Raw genomic sequence first — 21,611 nt, forward strand, 5'->3', positions numbered from 1 at the left:
CCCCCCGCGGGTACAGCACCCCTGCGGCCGCAGGGAAAGGCGGGCTGAGAGGAGCGGGCGGGCGGCGGCTGGCGCTTGTAGCGCAGCGGCCGCCAGGCCTTCCCTCACCCCGGGTGCGGGGAGCTCTGGAGCAGGGGCCGTCTCGGGGCGGCAAGCAGAAACACGGCCCATAGGGGGGACGACAAGATTTCCGCGGCTCCCGGGGGAAAGGGCGCGGACGCGACGGTGGTCACACGGCGGGGCGGCGGGGCGACGGGGCGACGCGGCGGCCCAGCGCCCTCCCCCCTCACAGCCGCTCGCCGCCACCGCCCCAGGGACCGCCCCGCGGCCAGGCCGCGGCGGGCGGGCAGTGGCGCCTGATTGACAGGCGCCGCGGCCCACCCGGAGGGCGGTGGCGGCGGGGGCCGCCTATCGGGGGCGGTGGGCGGCCGTTGAGCGGCGGGTGGGCGGGGCGCGGGGCCTGGGCGTGTGCCGCGGCCGCCGGCGGGGCGCGCTCCCGCTCCGCTCCCCTTCGCTCCGCTCCCCCCCCGCCGCACGCATATTGTCCGGGCGGCGGCGGCGGCAGAGCGCCCCGGCGCCCGGTGCCAATGCGGGGCGGGCGCGGCACACCGGGGGCGCCTCCACCACCGCGGTGGAAACTTCACCTCGCCGCCGGGCCGACGCGCGGCTGAAGCCCCCGGCGGGGCCGGGCCGGGCGGGGAGGAGCGGAGCGGTGCGGAGGGCGCCTCGTCTTGTTTGATTTTCCTCCGGTGGAAGAAAAAACAAATAATATTATTATCCCGCTTTAAACTTCCGCGCCCCGCTCTCCAGGAAGCGCATCCCGCCTGGGCGGGTGGGCGAGCCGGTGAGTGACCGCCGGGGACGGGGCTGGGGCTGGGGGGGGCGGGACGCGCCGTCGGGGGGGGCAGCACTCGCTGCCTTGGCGGGGACGGGCCGGCAGCGCCGCCACCACCTGTTAGCGGGGCGGCTGCACCCCCCTGGGAAGTTTTTACCCGCCCTGTGCTGGGGGTGCCCCCCGCCGTGCCCCGGGGGAGGTGGTGGGGAGGGAGGGATCCCCGGCCTGTGGGCGGCGGCGGAGCCCGGGGGTGTTTGGGGGCGGTGGCGCGGACCCACCTGCTAGCCGGGCCGCGCCATGACTCGACTCTCCTGCCTGGGCGCTACCTGCCGACCCCCGCCCTGGGCAGGCTGCCGAGGTGGGGGGGAGTGGGGTCCCACCGAGCCACAGCCTCCGCACCCCCTTTGGTCTTCATCCCCTCAGCACCCCTCTTGCCCTCCATCCCCTGCCCTCCTCCTCCTCCTGGACCCCCTTTTGCACTCCTCCTGCCCTTCTCCCCGCCTCAAGCTGCAGCCCTCTTCCCGTCCCACTGCCCCCCACGTCCCGAAGCTGCAGCCCTCTCCCTCCCCTCTCCCTCCTCTTTCTTGCACCCCCAGTTTGCACCTCCCTGCACCCACCTTCCCTCATCCCCTTGCATCCCCCATGCTGCCCGTGTGACACTCCCAAGGGGGACCACTGGACCCCCCACCCTTTGCCAAAGCAGGTGCCTGCTGGGCTCTGGCTGCACCCCATCAGAGCGGCACCCACCCAGGAGAGACCAGCTTCCCAGCAGTGCCAGGCATGAGCAGGCCAGGGGCGAGGCGCGGAGGGGTGCGCAGGTACGTGCATCTGTGAGCAAGCGAGTGAGGTCCCCCGTTCCTGTGTGCGTGTGGCTCTGCGGAGCTGGCAGCACCTCCCTTCCTTGCAGGGATGCTCGCCGCCTGGGCTCTGCGGCATGGGGAGGCTGCTTGCGCCCTGCCTGCCATGCAAGGGCGTCACGGGGTCTGGGGGTGCAACCCCTTCACCCCAAGTGGGAGCAGGTGCATCTGGTGGCTCACTTGGCCCATATGGGTCCTAGTTGGGGATGCGTTTTAATTGCCTCGAACAATGGAGCGTGCCTGGAGACAAAAGAGCCGATGAAAAATCAGAGAGGACTGGCAAACTCTGTAGCGGCTGGAGAAATGCTTAGGATGGCTGGAATAAGGAGGATGGCGCAGCAGGAATGGCTTGACCCAAGTCAAGCCATTGACTATTTCGGTGACCTAAGTCATGTCTCTTTAGCCTGTGCTGTGCAAAGTTGCTCCTGGGTAGGTCTCTGAGATGCAGAAGGGGTACAAACTCCTGGTGAGGCTTTGTCACAACGTGCCCCAGTCTGGTTGGCACGGGTAGATTTTGTGGATTGGAGCAGGAACTGGTTTTGAAGAGGCACATGAGCCTTTGGGCAGGTTCAACTAAAGAATTGCTAGGGGGTTGTATGGTGGATGTTGGTTTCTCCTGGTCAGAATTGCTAATGCAGAATTGCTGTCCTTGCAGAGCTCCAGAGTATTTTGATTTTGCAGCTGGTGATTCGCATATGATTTTCCCAAGTGTTTGTAACACAGCCATGACTTTGAATCCATGTGTGTCCCCCCTCTGTGTGTCTGGTCCTTTCCTTCTCCTCATCAAACGTTTTCCCTGTGTGATTAGTAACATGCCAACTGCTTCATTTCAGCACCAGGGAGGCCGATGCTGATTGATTTCCCTGTTCAGTCTCCTCAGTGGGTCTGGAGGCTGATGGGTGTTATCACTGCAGAAAAGTCTGCTTTGGGGTGGGAGCTGTCAGCATGTCTTTTTTTTTGTCCCAGTGAACCTCTTATTTCTTTTAATTAAAACGAGATGAAGTATGCATGGTTATACCCTCCATGTTTACATAAAAATGATCTTGTAATTAGCAATAATTATCTCAGTTTGGGATATCGCTGTAATATTTAAACAAGATTTATGACCTGAGGGACACTTTTCTGGTCCCAAGGAGTTACCCTTGGTGTGGTTCTCTCCTGTGGTGAGCTTGGTTCTTGGCTGCTGTCAGTGGTGAAGGAAGAGCAGCAGTGGGAGTAACCTCAGGTTTCTCTGATGTTGACCTAGAAAGCGATGGCCACAGCTTCCTCATCGGGTCCAGTGCCACTTCATGGGGCTCCCTGGCAGACCTGCCACCACGTGCATGGAGATGGTCTGCCTTGGTGGCTTTCACTCTGTGGTCTGAAGACTCTCCAGGGGACTCCCTTGCTATTGTGTTGGGCCAGAGAAGGGGGGAAAAAACAGGCTAAAAAATTGTCGATAGACCTTTTTTTTCCTAGCTCTCCTAGGGAGGTTTGGAAAAGGCTGCTGGTACTTGGGAAGCTTTTCCCTGTGAGAGCAGAGGTCCTGAGGCATCCTTGTCCACGTGGCCATCTTTCACTTCCCTTGCATTTAAGAGGAGCAAAGCTCAGCTCACACATGTAAACCTTTGCTTCCAGGCTGGAGACAGCACCCACCGCCACCCCTCCTGCTGTTGGTGCACCCAAATTTACCTTCCTGCTAGGCTGCCCTTGGAGGTTGCTTGGCTTTTCTTGGGGTAAAAAAGCTTTATGGAGTAAAAAGTTTGAATATGGGGGAATATTCAACAAAATAAAACCCAAGACAAAACATACTGCCTGTAGAGAGGGGTTCCTTGTGGGAGGGTGGTGAAGGGAAGAGGTAGAAGTGTCTCATCTCCTGTCTTTCAAGATGTGTTATGCCACTGTACTTTTTGTTGGTGTAGGAAAAAGCAAAATGATTGTGCTCCAAGCGCTCTTTATCTAATTGTAATTTATTATCTGCTTTCTATTTTAACATTTTTGAAGTGTAAACTTACAACCAGAGCTTATTAAGCAGCAGATAAAAATGTTGAACGTATTTAAATTTTACCTGTATTAATCTAATAATATATTTATGAAATATTTGATCAGCTGTATAGCTGATTGAAGGCCACAAAAGAGTATTAATCAAATAAATTATATGACAAATATGGATGAGATTAAACAAATGATCTATTTGCCAACTGCCGTTCAACTGCTCTGCCATGACATGTTCCTCTTTCTCTTATCTTTCCCTTCCAGTTTTCATTCCACTTTTTCATGGTTTATCTTTTCCTGAACTGTCCTCAGTATCTGTTTCATTTAATTTTTCCTTTCCCTATATTATTCTTTATTTCTTTTGTGTCATGGTTTTCCTTTCATTCTTTTCTACTGCCTCCTTCTTCAACCTCTCTTTCCATGCTTTTTGAGTCTAAATTAGCCAATTTTCCTCTTTTTCTCCACCTTCCTGATGGAGATTTTTATTGAACACTTCATAGCCAGCTCAACTAAACCTGGTATGCTTTTAAACCCATAAAAATGTAAAACTAAATCCAAACTGCAAGTAAGTCTGAAGATGTTTGCTTGGTGGTAATGCTTCTCTGCCTCTCCCCAGGTTTTCTGGCTGTTGCAGGAAGGGTGTTCCTGCAATCCTGGAGGTTTTTCCCAGCTCTCATTTTTGTGCTCTCTTTATGCCTTTTTTTTAAAGTGAATTTGATTTTGTATCCCAAGAAAACAACTAGCATCAAATGGCAGACCTTGCGTTGTTCATGGGCCGTGTATCTGTAGGAGCCTGCTTCCATCTGCTGCCCGACCAAGCCCAGCCTCCCTGCTGGGCAGTCCTGCTTTCCTCCTGGCATCATCCTTCCTCCCCTCTGGGGTTACGTCCAGGAGGTATCTTTCAGCAGGGCAAAAGGAATGAGTGCTCTGAAGGTTTTCTGGCTTACCTGTTACTTTTGGAGCCTGTATGAGTGTCAGGTTGTGAGGGCAAACAGGTTATCGTGCATGACTGAGCAGTCACAATATTCAACTTAGATCTGGTATTGAAAGGTTAAAGTCTCTTAAAAACAAAAGTGCTATTATGGAGAAGACTTATTTTTTTCCCCTGGATGAAATCTATCAGGGGGATATTCTCAAAAACGATGAAAGGAGTAGAAAACTTTGTATTTCAGGGGAGGAAATTTGCTGTGCCTTGGCAGTAAAGCTCAGGCAGTCCAGAGGAGAGGGATGTGAGTGCTCAGAGTGCGTGATTCGCCTCTGCTGATGGTTGCAGTGATGTTGCTGCAGTGAATGAGCTAAGCTGTGTATGTCATAGCTGTCTGCTTTAAGTACTGTGAGTTACGTGATGATGCCCTCTCGTACCTGTAAGGAAAGGTCTCTGCTGTACTGAAGTTAACAGTTACACCACTCCTCTGTGTCTTGTGAAACGTTTTGGGTAACACTCGGGTGCACTGACACAGCGAGCAATGCAGGCGGCACGTCGTTGTGAAGCAAAATTGATTGGGGAGACTGGGGCCAAGAGGAATATTCTTTTGCAGTTAATTATTTACTGCAGGAAGAGAGGGAAGCTGATGATGTTTGGTTTAGAATTACAGATATCCAGAGGAAAGTGCTTCAAGATGATCTGTTTTATTCTGTGTGTTGCCACCTATTTCTTGGTCTCTCTATAACAGGAGACCAGCACTGTTTAATGACCGGTGCAGTAAAAGCAAAACTTCATTATCAACTTCTCACTTCTGGAATATGATTTTACAGCTTTCTGTGTGTGATGCAGAATAGCCTGAATGCCTACAGAGGGAATAGTATTTCCGTGCTTGCTGTCTTAATGCATGACCTGCCCGTGGTGCCCACCTTGATAGCATCTCGATGGCTCTTGGAACAGCTCATCTCTGTGCTGAAAGGTGACTGTGGTTGAAGTGCAGGACCGTGAAACCGGGAGTCCTGCCCCATGTCTCTGATCTTGGCTGAGCTGGTTGCCTTACCTCACTGAGCTCTCTTCTGCAGGAGTGATATTGACCCAGCAGATACCCAGCCTGACTGCTAAAAGGGTGCGGTGTCCTGGGTGAGGGGCGCTCTGATGGTGCAGAGGCATCAGCAGCCCAGGTGCTTGCATAATATAGTGCTGTGGGCCAAACTAGAAGTGGATTTTTTTCTTTTGCGTAGCTAAACCCCTTACAGATCAGACTGCTCTATGTAAGTTAAATTCAAGAGCTGGTGGAGCTGAGTTTAGATGCACGTGTGTGGGAGCACAAACTTGATGAATACAAAAAAAGAAACATTGCTGCAGTCTCTGGGAAGATGCCTGTACGTCTTCTGCTTGTTTAACATCCTTGAGAGACCAGCAGACGTGAGGGAGAAACTGTGGCCTGTGAAATGAAGAGAATGTCACCCTCTTACTGGGAAAAGGAGAGGAGTGAGATCTAAAAAGCCAGGCAGTAGGAGCAGAATGAGAGATGCAGGTGTGCACAGTGGGGTCTGCTCCAGGCTGCCCTGTTCTCACTGGGGAAGGCTCTGCAGGAAGAGAAGCGAGGAGGAGATCAGTGGAAAAAGGCATTGTGGAGGCTGTCATTGTGCAAGGTGGAGTGTTGGCTATCCTGCCAGCCCAGGCTGAATCGGAGCATGGCCAGCCGGCAGTGGGAGCGTGTGGGATCATCTCCCTTGAGAAAAGCAGACTGGTGAAAAGTCTCCAAAGGAGAGTCTGGCTAGCAAGCGCTTGCGCCCCAGGCAAGGTGGGATCTTGTTTAGAGGCTGGCTGAGAAGTGAGCTCTGTTCATCCATGGTTTGTTGGGGTAACAGGCTGCCGTCATGTAGGTTTGCTCCAGTTATCAGTGTTCAGTCTGCTCTGACGCTCCATGCTGTCTTCAGCAGTTTTGTGGCTTGCATCCAGCTCTGTTCAGCCTGCTCCAAACCATGTGTATAGAATAAGCCTGAATGTATGAAATTGGAGTCTGCAAATGATGTATTTTGTCCCTTGTCCTACCCCAGCCAGCCGCTGCAGCAGCCAGAGCGGTTCTCCTGGTGTGGCACTAGCTCTTGTATTTCTGTAGTGACTGTAACATCCTTGCTCCTTCACTGCAGCTGGCTTTGCTGGACCCCAGCTTGTATGTGTGCTAATCCTGTAACTAGCTTTTCCATTGTCTCCCCTTGGATCTCTGTCTGTGGATGCAATGGCTCATTTTGGGTCCCGTTGTGTCAGGCTCCTGCTGTGAACAGCACGACTCTCTCCTTTGTAGCACGCAGACCCAGCGAAGGCTAGTGAAGGCAGGAGATACCTCCTGCCTGTGTGCACCCCTTACCTCCCCTGCTTGTGTGTGGAAGCTGAGTATATAACCTTATAATATAACCTTGGTCATGCAAGGTTTCTCCCAAGCTTGTTTCCCCCAGCCTTTTCCTGATTTGCATGATATCGTATGAGGCCAGACAGCTTTTTCTGGAGGGCTTGTCCTGCTTTCCATGCAGGTAGCCTTGGGCAAGTGGTCTGCTCCCTGACCTGCTCCGACAGGCGTGTGCTGGCTTCTTGCTCTGCTGATGTAGGAGGGAGTGTAAGGGTAAGTGCTGGGGGGCTAGGCAGGGGGAGGACATTGCTGTGCCAGTTGGTGGTGTGACCTCCCATCTGTCAGTCAGCGTAGCTACTGGAGTCCAGCAGAACGATGAGGCAGAAAGTGGAGCAGGAATTTGCATGTACTGTTCTGCTGGGGGATGCAGTGGCTGTGACTTGTACTTGAGTCTGTGAGGGTCAGATCTGCTCTCTCTACTCCTAAGAGTACAGATGTATGTCCTCCATCCTGCTGTACTCAGTTGCAGCTGACAGCTCTGTGGCTATTCTGGTGGACCCCATGAATTTCCAAACATCAAGGTATTCATTCTCAAAACGCATACTCGCTGGAAAGAAATGACCACCATGACCATGGTGAAGGTGGGAAACAGATGGGAGAGTCAGACTGAGATCTGGAAAAGTGCTTCTGCTCCTGCTTTTCAACAGAAGCAAGGAGGCTGGTGTGGCTTATAGTCACAGAGGCATGTGCAGGGTCTCACTGGGTCTGTGGCAGAGGAGGGAGGTGGATGGGTGAGGGTGGAAATCTCTTGGCTGATCCCTGTGCAAGATGGATCTGGTACAGTTCATGCAACTGTACCACGGTTCCTTGTGCAGAAGGGACAAAAGCTACAGTATTCATCCCAGAAAGCCACTGCAGAGGCAACATCAGGAGATATTTCTGAGAGTGGCTGGCAAAGTCGACACAGACGTGTTGTCTGGTGCTAGATCAGTTCTGTGTTTCCATCCCTGCAATACACCCAGTATCAAAGGATCAGTGGCTAAAGACGTCAGGCACCTAATTAGAGATGTTTTCAAGTGTGAAAAGCATTGTCTTCTGAAAATACTGTCCCTTTATGTGTCTCAGTTGGTCAGAGACCAAAGTCATTCCACAAACTCTGGTAACATTGACCAAGACTCAAGGAAAGCAAGAAGACAGAGCTGTAGCCTGTGCAGAGAGGTGGGGCTGTGTAGAGCGCAACTTGGGTTTGATGTGCAGATGAAGAAGATCTGTGTGGGGCTGTGGAGCAGATGCAGTGATAGAGACAATCACTTGATGTTGGACTGGGAGGTCCACCAGCTGGCTGCCTTGTAAATGTTGCTGTTTCCCTGCCAACCATGCTGACTTGTGGTAGGTGGCTGAGGATCAAGGGTGCTTTGGAGCACATAAGGTTTTTTAAACCAGTGACAGTGCAGAGCTGCAACAAAGTGCTTTTTGTAGGCATACCACTGCAGCTTAACTTTGGCCTCCAAAGGATTGGTTTGCTACCACCCCCCCCCCCCTCCCCCGCCAACCACAGGATCTTAGGGCTGATCCTAGGCAGAGTGTCGTCATAAGCCCACCTCGGTCCTCCTGCCATGGGGCAATAGACCATGTCAGCAGCCCTTTGGTGTGGGTCTAACAAGGCAATGCCTCAGTGGGGTGAGAGCAGTTCTCTCCTTGTGCCTGCTACAAAATAGGGAGGATACAAATAGGAGGAAAATGGCCTTTCTTGTCTGATTGCAGCAACTACTGCCATGGTTTTTCTTCTTGAGAACATTTCCTATCTGCCATCCCAGGCAAGAATTTGGGCAGTTGTCCTGCAAGGAGGAAAGCTAGGGCTTTCAGACGCTGAATAACATTTGCTTAATAATTAGTCATCTGATCCCCACGACTACTGCACATGACTATCAGGGGCCAGACAAGATGTCCTCTGCTGCACATTCCTTCTTCAATGAATGCGTTCGTCTGTATGGGTAAGAGAGAATACTTGCTTCGCATCAGTTTACATGTTTGCTGTTCCTCTTCGCCTGTGGGGTACGTCCCAAGCAGCCACCCTCTTCCAACCCATGAAGTGTTCAGGCCTGGCTGCTCATCATATCTGCTAGAAAGTGGAAAAACTACACTCCAAGTGCCGAGTTCTGGCTGTGGCAAGTGAGTTAATCTGTGAGTCTCTCTTTCTTCTTGCTCCTTCCCAGCGTTTTGCTGGTAGATATGATCACTCTTACTGCTTTTGGGTAACGTGTCCCTACCCCGAGTATCTACCAGTACCTATAGCCAGGGCAGATGCTGGGCAGGGAAAGGAGAGGCGTAATTACGACCTCTTGTTTTACGGCTGGGGAACTGAGGAATGGAAATCCATGTTAACAGGAGGAGCCTGGAGAAGAGCTGAGAACAAATTTTTGCCCTAGTCTGGTCCGTTGACTGCAAGATCAGCTTCCACATTCCTTTGGTAACTGATCAGCGTCAAAAGATTCAGCACCAACTATTGACATGTTGCTAACCTGATTTTCTGATGAGTGAAATGCTTTCTCATCGCAATGAGCCCTGAAAAGGTGGGATTTTGTTTCCTTTTATCACTTCAAGGAATGTTGTCTTGTCTGTTTTTTTTAAATATTTTAGGTATTCAGTCTTAAAAGTGATGTGAGTGGAGGGCTGGAATAGCCGTCCTTTCCATGTAAGCCTTCCAGGCTGTAAGAGGGGCTTGTGCCTGCAGAAATGTGTAGATAACCTGTGGTAAAACAGAGTGTCTTGGCTTGTTGTGGGTTGGAAATACAGTAAGAAAATTTGGGCAAGTGAAAAGAGATGTAGTAGCCCTCTGGATGGGGATTGATTTAAAAACCAGAGGGCTTTAGGATCTTGATTTGTGTTGGCGGCAGATGATTGCAAAATGAGCCATCTCCCTTTTGGTCACCTGCACCAAGGCACTTTTGGTGGAAAGATCTGAAAAACAAGATGCAGTTAATTGACCAAGTTTCTGAGGATAAAAAAAAAATCCTGGGGAAAAAAAAAAAGGTAGATTTCTTCAAGAAGGAAAAAAACCCTTTACTTTTTCTCAAAGCAGTTTCTGAGGCACCTAATCTAATCTTTCCAAAACAATTATCTGGCAGCCAGGGCTCACATATTTGAAAAAACAGTGTAGAAAGGAATGTATTTTGACAGTTTAATTTGCTGAAATACGGTCACCTCTGGGGTAATTCACAGCAACTGTGGAGTGGATGATAAACCCTTTCGGGATGTGAGGTGAGTAAAGGGAGGCTGCTCAGATGAAACTGCTGATGGAAGATGTCCATGCAGAAGTATAATTCCTGGAATTTAGGTTCATCATCTTCCTCCTTTGACTCTAATGGAGGTCTAGTCTGTTCACATCTTCTGAACAGGACAGTTGTTGCTGAGTCCTTGCACGTGTCCTTGCTGTGGCAGCAAGGGAGGTTTTGGTGGTGATTCTCTCGGGCAGGTGGTAGGGAAGACCCTCTGGTACTGGCCAGCTTTAGAGGGCAGATGCAGAAGAAGAGGATGCAGAAGAAAAGGTGGAAGATTACAGCACATAAGGCACAGGTCCCTGTACCTTCTAGTCCCTGGCTGGGGACTCTAAAGGCCCAGGGCAGCTGGCCGGATATTGTAGTCACTGATCATGGGTGCAAATTGAGCTGTGTAAAGCTGGCCTGCAATCTCTACCATTTTAAAGAGAAAACAAGGCAATTGCAGGATACACTTGAGAAGGCAAAGGAAAGCCTGCCCGAGTTTTAGAGGAAGATGTAAAATTTGAAAAGAAAGAGGTATGGAGTTGCTTCTGTAGCCCTGTTTAGGGACTTCAAGAAGAGCGTTGTCTGAAGTGTGCTCCTTGTGAAGAGGTGGGAAGCTGAGTGCCTAGCAGAGGGCTGGGCTTTTTTAGAGTGCGCTACTGAGTACACAGTTTTTGGCAAGCCCTGCAATTGCATTGCAACAGGGTTACGGGGTCTTGTTCAAATTCTGCTGAAGTTGGTTGAACTATACTGACTGCAGTGACCATGGGCTGACAGGCATCTCTCAGGTCAGTTCAGGTTTTCATCTCCTTTATGAGTGAGTTTATTTAATTCACTACTTAGAGCAACTTCAGAATAAATCCCAGGGGAGGAGAAAAAGGAAAAAAAATCCCACCAACAACAAACAGATTGGAATAATCAAACACCTCGTGCTGTGGAACTGGGATGTGACTGGCAGCCGATGCGTGGAGGTGGACAACCACCAGTCACACTTCCTCAGCGTGGCTTGCTCTGTGCAGGCAATGGGAACAAGAACCTGTTGGGATTAGGATGCAAAGAGGTAATGTTTAAAATCTGAGGCAGGAGCCTGAAAACTCAGTAACAATTTTACGCTGGGGTGGAAGAAGCAGCTCTGCCACCAGTAAGTCACCCTTTCAGGGAGTTAATTTGAACTTCTTTTCTTCTGAACCCTTCAGTTCAGTTCCACTGTGGGTAAATGTCATGCAGTCTCTTCCATGCTTTTTTTCCCCTATTTGATTTGAGGGCCCTTTGTAATAACTTATTCCTCATTCCCTGTTGTTAGGGAAGTTATTCTGCCTGCAATCCCTGTCTGAGCTTAATTTTCTTATTTTCTGTAGCACGAGGGTTGATGGCTTCACAAATCTTAGAACAACTCCTCAGTCTCTCCCCTGGCCAGCCTAGCAGCATGACAGCTCCATTTAATGTATGCCATCTGCTTTGGCTTGCTGCCCCTAGACTCATTGCTTTACATTTGTCTGCATCAAGCTCCAGTGTTGCCTGCCCCAAAGGATCGTGTGTCAGAAGTCATGAAAAAGAGAAGAATCCTCAAGGTTGGTCTGTGAATCCCAAGTCTCTCTGCTAGAAGAAATGTGCAGTCTGGGTGCTATATCCTTTCCTCTCCCATGTCCTTGCCCAAGCCCTGCTGCGTGCATCCCTCCTTGCCTGTCCTGGTGCATCTCTTGATGGGCATGAAGTGAGCTTTGCAGGCTCTCTGGGCAATGCTGTTCTCATGGCACAAAGCATTTGTGCCTGGGAGGTTTCCCTTTCTTCTGTGCTGACACAGAGGCAGATTGAGATGTGCAGCTCTGACTTCTCTTCAGCCAGCCCCCAAAATGACTTGGATCCACTTGGATGCTACAGGGGAAACATTGTGACATTTTCTCAGTGGTAGATACTTCAGGGCATGTGCCTCTCATCTACCACTTGAAGTGTAGCGTTACCTTTGGGCCTTGGGGAATGGAAGTGCTTTCATGTTAGGTGCAGTGTTACATAGTCCCTCTCTGAAAAGCTTAGGAGTGAAGTGCAAGATGGGGGACGTCAGGGTGAAATTCACCTGTCCAGACGTTGACATCTAACATCCCAGCTGCTTACACTCAGTCCCCCTATATAAGCAGCAGAGGAAACAAGCACTCTCATCTCATCCTAATGCAGATAGATGCCTGAAACAGGTCAGATTCTGCCTGTCTCTTCTCATTGATGATAAAGAGGCTCTGGGTGATGGTCTCTCCTTGAGACATCTGTGTTGTAGGTTGGGGTAGCACAAAAGAGAGCAAGACAGTGCTGAGTAGTCTGTCCTTGTCTTAGCTGTGTGCTGTCTCATTTGGTAAACCTATGCCTCTTCCTTTGCTCAAGAAGCTGCTCTTCATTTTGGTTCTTTGCTGGCCAAGAGCTGGAGGGATGTCATCCATACAGCAACTGGAGGACAGAGTTAAACACCTCTCAGAGGTTCTCCTAGCAAAGACACTAGGGCAGAGCTCCAAGCCCGTTGAGCTCTGGACCAAGGGGCATTTTAACCAAGTGAAGGCAGAAAGCGTAGGTAGGAATGGGACAGTTTTGTACCTGTTTCATCCTTTCATACTGAGGCCAAGGAGCTGCTAGCGTAGGTCAGGAGTTACTTGGATACTTCTCGGGAACTCCTGACCTTGTGCATGTGCCTGAACAGCAGTCTTGTATTGCAGTGGGGAAGGACATGAGACCTCTAAATTCAGAGCTGATACAAGGGCATGGGGACTTCAGATTGTGGATTAACAGATGATAGCAGCAGGAGCCCTGCAGTGCCTCTGCACAAGGGCTGCACATTTGGGTGTTCCAGCCTTGGTGGGTAAAACCCTTTCTGTTAGGGGAAAAAGAGCTTTTCCCTGACACTGAAGTGCTATTAAATGCTGTAATGGGGCTTCAGGGGTGATGGAGCCAGTTTCTGTAGTTTTGTATCCCACTTGAGCTGCACCTTTCATGGTTGCTCTGAAGACCCTGGCGTGGTCTTCAGACAGCAGGCTGGAGGAGACCCAGAGCTGTTCTTGAAACAATGGGAAGAACAAAGCTGAGCTGACTGGAAGGAATAAAGCCTGGTAGCCTGGGGAGGATTTTCTTGACTGCCTGAGTTTCCCCTTTGATTGGGAGCACTTGTTCCATCATGTCTTTTGCTGGGGAAGAATTAGCCCGGTGGCAGAAATGTGATGCAGCGGGTGTTTTGGGAGCGAAAAACCTGTCCGCAGCAAGAGCCTGCAGCGCGTGAACTCAGCTTTCAAGTCCCTTTGCTGACAGCTGGTTGCAAGCCTGCTTGGCAGAGGAGGGTGCTGTGCCAGGCTCTTTACCCTCCGTCTCATGCCTGTGTAGTCAGCATTAAATCCTAGGACCCAAAGAAAACCAGAGTCAGTTTTGTACCGCACTTTTTGTTTGTTACTGAAACTCATGCTATAATTCCTATCAGTTCAGACACCCATAAAATGGTGGCTAGCTCTGGAGAGGCTCTGGAAGTCTACTGTGTGCACTACGGTCACTTCAAACTTTGCAATAGCAGGGAATTTATTACGGGAAAAATTTCTGACTGGCCCTAGGTGGGAACCACATGTACTGTGCTACAGAAAAAGGAAAAAAAAAATACCTTGTATTTCATTATATAGTGTATTTTCGTCGCTTCACAATGCATCTGAGCTCTCCCTGCTCTCTTTCCCGGCTACATGTGTCCACCACAAGCTTTTTTACTTTCCAACTCATGCTTCTAGGGGACAGAGGGGGCAAGAGAAGAGTGTATGAAAACCTTCAGGAGGCTTTTAATTCAGGAAGGAAGGTATATCAGGACCTTGTAGTTAAGACCCACAGCATACATTTTGCTCTGATACTTTCCTTATTGTCCTTCCGCTCTGAACTTTGGTACAATAAATAGCGTCCGTGTTTGAAGAGCATCCCAGCAGAGAGGCATCTAGCTCAGCATCGAGTCCTTGCAGCTTCTCGGCATTGTGTCCAATTCTGGGTCCCTCACTTCAAGAAAGACATTGAGGTGCTGGAGCGAGTCTGGAGAAGGGCAGTGAAGCTGGTAAAGGGTCTAGAGGGCATGTCCTACGAGGAGCGTCTGAGGGAACTGGGGTTGTTTAGCCTGGAGAAAAGGAGGCTGAGGGGAGACCTTATCGCTCTCTACAACTACCTGAAGGGAGGTTGTAGTGAGGTGGGGGTCGGCCTCTTCTCCAAGGCAGCTAGCGACAGGACTAGAGGACACAGCCTCAAGCTTCACCAGGGGAGGTTCAGGTTGGACATTAGGAAAAATTTCTTCACAGAAAGGGTTATTAGGCATTGGAATGGGCTACCCAGGGAGGTGGTGGAGTCACCATCGCTGGAGGTGTTTAAGAAAAGACTGGATGTGGCACTTAGTGCCGTGGTCTAGTTGACATGGTGGTGTCATGGCAATGGTTGGACTCGATGATCCCTGAGGTCTCTTCCAACCTAGTTGATTCTGTGATTTCTGCAGCACGTAGCCTCTTGCCTGGTCAGTAAGTGCATCATCAGTGGCACTGAACAGCAAGCGTGTGCCTGCCCCTTTTGCCTGCTCACCCAAGGTAATTCCTTCTGTTAATCCTTCCACGTGGCAAAAACAAGTCAGAAAGGAAGAGATGTTAATGCAGCGTGTTGGTTTGCAAAATACCTGCAGTGCCTTGCTTGCTCTGTTATTCATGTGCAAAACCCATCGCAGGGAACCCCAGTTCCATCCTGTATTCCACCAAAGGCTGCTTTGGTTTCTGATTCAGCTCTGCAAATACTGTCTAGTGGCTTCAAACTGGATATGAAGTCAGCTGGTATTATTTCCCCTGTGAAGGCTAGAGTGAAGGAGAGAAAATTAAAGCAACTTGTCTTAGCCTGAGTCAGCATCGCGGGGTTGCGAGCATGCCCCTGTAGAGCCTAGTGAAAGGTCCCTGCCTTATCTGGCTTGATATTTTGCTAGTTGCACAACTCACACATCCCATAGATGCAAATATTTGCATGGGGTTGGCCCCGGTTGCCCAAGGAGGCTGTTTGTTCAGATTCTCATGCTTTGCAATTAATATAAGGTTGCAATTAATATAAGCTTCTCAACTCTGCGTGAGAGAAAGAAGGGGAAGTGGTGCTAGGCAGGTTTTTTTTTTTTCCACTCTCCCTGTTGTTGTTCCTCACCAGCTGGCTACTTTGAAATGAGCACGCTGTGGTTTTTTCCTTAAGCAGCAACGTGTCGCTGCAAATTCAGCTTTGGAGAGGTTGTGGGAGCTTTTGTCTGCTGGCGTTGCGGCTGCTGCGGGCAAGGTACAGACAATATGTAGTGCTGTGGGTACCCAGACTGCGAGCTGGGTCTGGTCGAAGTGGATGCCGGCCCAGCCGAGTGGCATGGTCCTTCCCTGGTACATTCCCACACTCGCTTGGCGGTGGCTGGGAGATGCTAGACCTGCGTCCCTCCTTCGTATCGTCACCCAGATCGTGCATGAGCAGCAAAGTTCACACCATGGGATGTTGTCAGAGGAATCTGAACCTGGTGCGTTGCAAATAAATATCTTTTCTCCGCCTCGTTCAGCTAAGGCAGCATTATCTCAAGTGGGCTGTATGAAGAGTGCTTGTCACAGCTGTGCCAGGAACCGACACAGCTCACAAAGATATTCATGCACATTCTCTCCTGAGCTACTGGATGAAAATTGGCTCCTTTAGAGGGTAAATTCCCTCCATTTTAGTACAAGTTCAAGAAGAGGTATCTAGTTTAGACCTGGAGAGCACACTTCATCTTTAGATATGGCAGCAAAACTTCGAGTAAACCTCATGAAGTCTGTGGTTCATTGTGTTTTCCAGACTCTCTGAACTTGTATTTTTTTTTTGGTGCTCTTCAAGAGCAGTAATTCCTTTGGTGCTGTAGAATAAAAGCAGCATGTGGTTAAAGTGGTGTGGAGGAGTTGTAACCCTATAAAACTTAACATGTGCCATGGGCTGTGTGTTTCACAGTGATCTCAGCTGATCACATCACTGTCTTCTTCAGCCTTGCAGCCATGTGGAAGTCTTTCTGGTGCAGGGGGTAAGGCCAACTACACGAACTTTCGTATCTGATCAGATTTTTGACTGTTAGCTTAAGTCAGATTTCCTGGTTTGAGTTGACATAGTATGTCCTGAGTTTGATCAAAAATATGTGGAAGTAAGGGGAAATGAAGCTGGTGGAATGGCAGCCACCACTTAGAAAAGCTTCTTTATGGTAGATCTCCAGTTGGGTAAAAAATACTACCTTCAAAGACACTTTTCTTCAATGCAGGTTGTACACCCTCTCTGTCCTATCTTAGGTGTTCAGGTGAAAGGCAAAAATCGTTATATGACATGACAAAATATTTGTGATTAGTAGGGGTTTGAGTCCAGATCCTAGACCTTAATCAGCCTCTGAGGGAGGGAATTAATTTAGAATAAAACAACCTTTACCCCAAGTTTTTAAGGATGGATTGTGAGAGTATGTTGACAAACTCCAGCTTTCAGAGCTCATTGCTTGCCTTGCTGTTGAAGTATGAATTTTCCTCTTGTGCTAATCTACTCTCTACAAAACACTGCAGCATCTCTTTTTGCTTAAGTAGTGTTTCAGGTTAAAGTTGGCTGGTTTGACATATGAGCTGGTGGTTTTCCGTGGGCTTTTTCTGTTTTTAAAAAAGCTTTTTGCAAACATTTGATTCGTTGTTTTTTTTTTTTTAATTTCAATTTATTTTTTCAGTTGAAGTTCCTGTGTGGGAACAGTGAGAGCTATGTTGGAACCGTACCCACTACACCGCGCCATGGCCTTGAAGGTTCGTTGTAGGGACACACGTGGTCCTCAGGGAGTTGCTTTCTGAAAATAGGAGGATTTAAGGGGGAAATCAAGCAGCAGTTTATTTCCAGTTAGGTGTGAATGACATCCAAGAGTGAGAAACTGCTGTGCAGGCCTTAGGAGCCCTGAGAAACAGCAGTGGTGAGCTCCGCTGCTGCCAGATGAAGCAGGGAGGCTTTATCAGCACATCACCCCTTTCCAAAATCTCACCGGTGGCTTGTCTCTCCGTGAGGCTCCTGTGAAAGCACATGATGATGTTTGAGATCTCACAGTACTGGCAAGACTGTAAAAATTCAGAGTTCAAGCTTAATCTCTGAATGTGTTCTTCTAAGGAAGGAGAATTTTGTCCTACTGAGGACTTGAGGAGAAATGGACCCATAAAGTCGAGCTTCTGACTGCAGATCCTTTGGTCGTTCTCTGCTCCCTTTAAGAAAAAAAAAAACCACCAAAACCCTGTAAGAGCTGTTTGTTCAAAAGTGAAGACTTTCTCTGGTTGCTCCTAGTGACTGTTTCCTCAGGGGGATCATTTCCATATCTTATGAGTAATTTCTGAGTCCAACTCGAAGCTCACAGGACAGATCATGTTGTGACAAGAGCTAGGAAGTTTGCATCATCTGATTAGACTGGATCATCTTTAACAGTGCCAGTTCATATCACCTGTCCATTTCCTTGCTTGCTTTTTCCTAACCACTGGGAGGAAGAAAAAAACCCCAAACAGCCTTGTGACATTTAGCATTACTCAACACTCTTGCAGTCTTGAATGGTCAGCAAAGGCATCATGGATAGATTTTGTGGGTATGGGTGAGCAAAACTGGACAGGGGCCCCAGACCATGCATAAGGCCAGGCTCCTACCACTTGAACAGTGACTTCATAGCTGTTGCAATTTGTATTTCTAGGAGCAGACCAAAAAAAGCCTGAAGGTGTGAAAAGGGATGCAGCCACTAGTCTGAGCAAGCACATAGACTGGAGTCTTTTGGTGAATATCCATCTCTGTGTCCCACCAGCCCTGCTTGGAACTCCTTTAGTGGTATTTGCTGTAGCAGGAGAGATAGTTGTATGAGGTTTTTGGTGCCCTGAGGTCCAGTTTTCAAGCCCCTTTCCAGAAAGCATGGCTTTAAGTATCAGAGCTTCAGTTCTTGTGTCTTTGCTGGTGTTTGAGAGGGCAGATGATGAACACAGTGGTAACCAATAGAGTAAAAGGTCAGGACTGGTTTGCTGGTGGCGGGGACCTGACAGCAAAGGGTGATAGCATGAAATGCTACTAGCAGTCAGTGATTTGGAGAGTGATGTGGGTCATGTAACATCTTCCGAACCCCCCAATCTAATAGCATATAGAAAATATAATAAATTTTACTTATAATAATGAAGTTGTATTATTGTACACTGGGGGATTGAAGCCAGATGCTTGGATTTTTCCCAGTGGGCTGAAGGGAGGTTCAGGTTTGGTTTTATTTATTCTATTTTAAACCAAAGCCAAAGAACCATGAGCCAGCTTGATCTTTGCTGCAGCAGTTCCTCCGCTGTGGTCCCCAGGCGTTGTCTAACAGGCACGTGCACCTCCACTAGGATGGATGAACCCAGAGACTGCTATATAACATGTGCAGGCTTATTTTTGTCACCCCCCCCCCCTTTCAGAAACTCCTTAGGGAGGCTCTGCGTGTCCTTAGGAGCCAGTGGTAGGGGAACGGAGGGGATGCTTTGTGCCTCTTAGCAGAGGGGCATGGGGAGGCACTCAGCTGCTGATCCCAGGAGCAAGTTCTCTGCATGTGCAATTCCTCATGGCAGGCAGATCTTCAGGCAGGAGGAAACAACTCAAGTCACCTTCATTCTTCAGCTTTAGCTGACTTTTATAGCTGCTCTGTAGGCACTCTCTGTGCCTCCACGAGTGAATGAAGGTGTATTTTTAACCCTTCCTTTCCCAGGAAATTTCAGTCTACCTTGCTACTGTCTTAAGATGCTGAGAGGTATAAGTGCTCCAAGTGGGCTAAGGTTGAAAATTAAAATAGACCAAGTGAGGTCCTCAACCAGTGTTGACTGTCTTGGCTTTAGTGGCTTCACTGCAGGGACGGTACTTTTTATGCTTTCCTTAAGGTGATACTTCGAGGTCAGATCTCAGTTTTGGGACTCAGGCGTTTGGGTCTGACTCCTCATCTTGGGCTGTCTTCTCCTTTCCTTTGGGAAACTAAAAAATCTTAACCTTGTCCATACTACACATGCACAGTGGCTTAGGGCTGTCAGGAGAAGTGAGCTTTGAAGTTTTAAGTTTGCCTTTTGTGGTTTTGTTTTTTTTCAGGCCAAATACAGAACGGTTTGCACGAGCTTTATAAAGTCCAAGAATAAATCCAATGAATGCTGCTGTGTTTCATTTTTAAATGTCTCTGCAAAGTGTGCTTCCCCAGCATTGCAGAGTTGTGCTTGGGCAGCAGGATCAGAAAGTCTGAGAGGCTAGTGAGACATGGCTGGACACCAGGAAAGAAAATGGGAAACCATATATGCAAGCCCGGTAAAAAGAAGTGATGTTTATAGCTCGCGGACCTCGCTGCTGCAAGGTGTTAGGGAAGTTGGTGGCTTCAGAAGATAAAGATTTGAGTGTTGTATGGACAGCAGGGACAACAAGAGTTAAAGAAAGAAATTCTCCAAAGTGGAAACTTTGGTGTAGGAGCCCCCTTTTTTGTTTGCAGATCATCTGACAGGATGAGACCCTGCTCTGGGACCGAAGATGGTTTCCACTGGAAAGAGTAAAAGAAGGTTTTGGGCTGAGTGAGAATCCCCTACAACATCTTTCGTGCCCAGATGTTGCTTACACTGCCCTAATGAAGTTACATTACAGTAATTACAGTTCAAAGTTCAAAAGTCCCTTCTTTCTTTTTTTTTTTTTTTTTTTTTTTTTTCCCCCTCCCAATGTGTGTGACCTTTTCTTGCTGCTGTGTTGGGTTTGCCTGGGGAGTTTGCTGTGCAGAGATTGATCTGTGATGGAGGTGCATTGCCATGCCTGACAAAAGGATGCTTCCTCTAGAAGGGCACTTGTGGGCTCATGTTGCCCTCTTTTACCTTCCTCAAACTGTGACTCTTCCAGCTTATGCCACAGACATTTTGGGCTGTACTTTGCATGGTCTCTTTCTTTGTGTACTCTGAGGAGAAACCAGGTGCTGAAGAACAGGGTGAAATCCTGTCTGTGGGTGTTGTAAGCACCAGCTTTGTCTGGTCACTGGGTACCTGCCAGGGTGGTACCAACTGTAGGCAGGTGCTGGTCTCTGGCTGACTTCTCCTCCTACTAAAGACATGCTCTCTCTAAAGACTTGAAGGTTTTCTTCTTTCTGTTCGCAGTTGGGAGCTCGTGTCCAAGCTCCCTTGCATCTTTTTGTCTATTCACTTCATGAGCACTCTCTGAACATTGACTCTTCCCCAGTGAGTTGTCATCCCTGAAGCTCAGGGCACAGCGTGCTTCCTATCTGTACCTCTTTCAAAAAAGCAAATCTGGTTAATGTGACTAGAGGGAGCACTTGCCAGTGCTGTCATGCTGGTCCAAGTGAGGATCAGAGCCCTGCGTTGCCCTTTTCTGCATCAGTTGTTGATCTGTATAGAGGAACACCTAAGTTGAGTCAAAGAGGTAGGGCAGGGTCTCTGGAGCTTGATGGCCTTGTCAAGAGCAGTGCTAAGGCCAGATCTGGATCTCCTTGTTGCCTCTACCAGGGACATCTTGAGGGACTGGGGATCAGTTGAGGGATTGCAAGAAGATGTAGGTACACCTAACCTTTAGGCATTATCAGAGGGACCTCAGCTGTTCTGCTGCTCTCAGAGGCTTTGCTTATTTGTTAATCAGCTTGTCAGGCTTCAGTGTTGAGGTGGAGCCATATCTCACACAGGCTTGTTGTATTGCTTTTCTGTGGTTTCTTTTCAGCCCTAGTGTGCCTGTGGATGATGGCTGTGACCCCACCCAAATCCTGCATGTCATCGTTGCTGTGGGCACCCAAGGAAGCTCTGGAAGGAAACCTCCCTTGCTTCTGCTGATTGTGCAGGTCTGCCAGCAGATGCTGGAGGCTGTGACGGAGGTGATGGAGTAGGCGTTGTGCTCCTCTCCCTGGCATAATCAACCGCAGCCATTGTTGAGAAGCACAGTCTTGCGGCAAAAGCTTGAATGTGGGGGAGCAGAAATCCCCAGCTTTACCATAAGTTTCCTGTGTGACCATCAGTGAGTCACTTAATTGCTGTGGGTTCCTTGTTGCAGGGTGGAGTTACTGTTTCTTTGAACTGCCACGCTCTGTGTTCCTGGGGGGTGGGATATATGAACCTGCGTGGGGGCTACTCGGAGTCAAAGGAGCATGTCTTCTGCTTCCATGCTGTGATGCTTGCAAGACGGGCAGCATGAGTCCCTGTGCAGTGTCCCTTTGTCTTTCCAGACCCAAAAGAGGGAGATTCCTCCCTTTTCCGTATGGAGAGCTGTAATCCGTACATCTTCAGTCTTATTTGCAGCAGATCTGCTCTGTTACAGTGATGCATTTAAATAACCCACCCACAGCAACACTGCTTGGATCTTTTTAAAATCCAGACTGCTGCAGAGGAAGGGGACATGAGCATCACATTAACAAGCC

General features: G+C 49.2%; 1 protein-coding gene across 2 annotated transcripts in view; it reads left to right on the forward strand.

Moving 5' to 3' along the window:
- The first annotated feature begins 490 nt into the window (after positions 1 to 490).
- HRAS (HRas proto-oncogene, GTPase) overlaps positions 491 to 21,611 on the forward strand; it is a 44,838-nt gene continuing 23,717 nt past the window's right edge. For both annotated transcript variants that reach the window (XM_068398252.1, XM_068398251.1), the window contains exon 1: positions 491 to 844. The gene's annotated coding sequence lies outside the window, so the exon portion shown is untranslated. The remainder of the gene's footprint in view (positions 845 to 21,611) is intronic.

This window comes from Nyctibius grandis, chromosome 4, assembly GCF_013368605.1.
Source record: "Nyctibius grandis isolate bNycGra1 chromosome 4, bNycGra1.pri, whole genome shotgun sequence".
In the NCBI taxonomy this organism is placed as follows: Eukaryota; Metazoa; Chordata; class Aves; order Nyctibiiformes; family Nyctibiidae; genus Nyctibius; species Nyctibius grandis.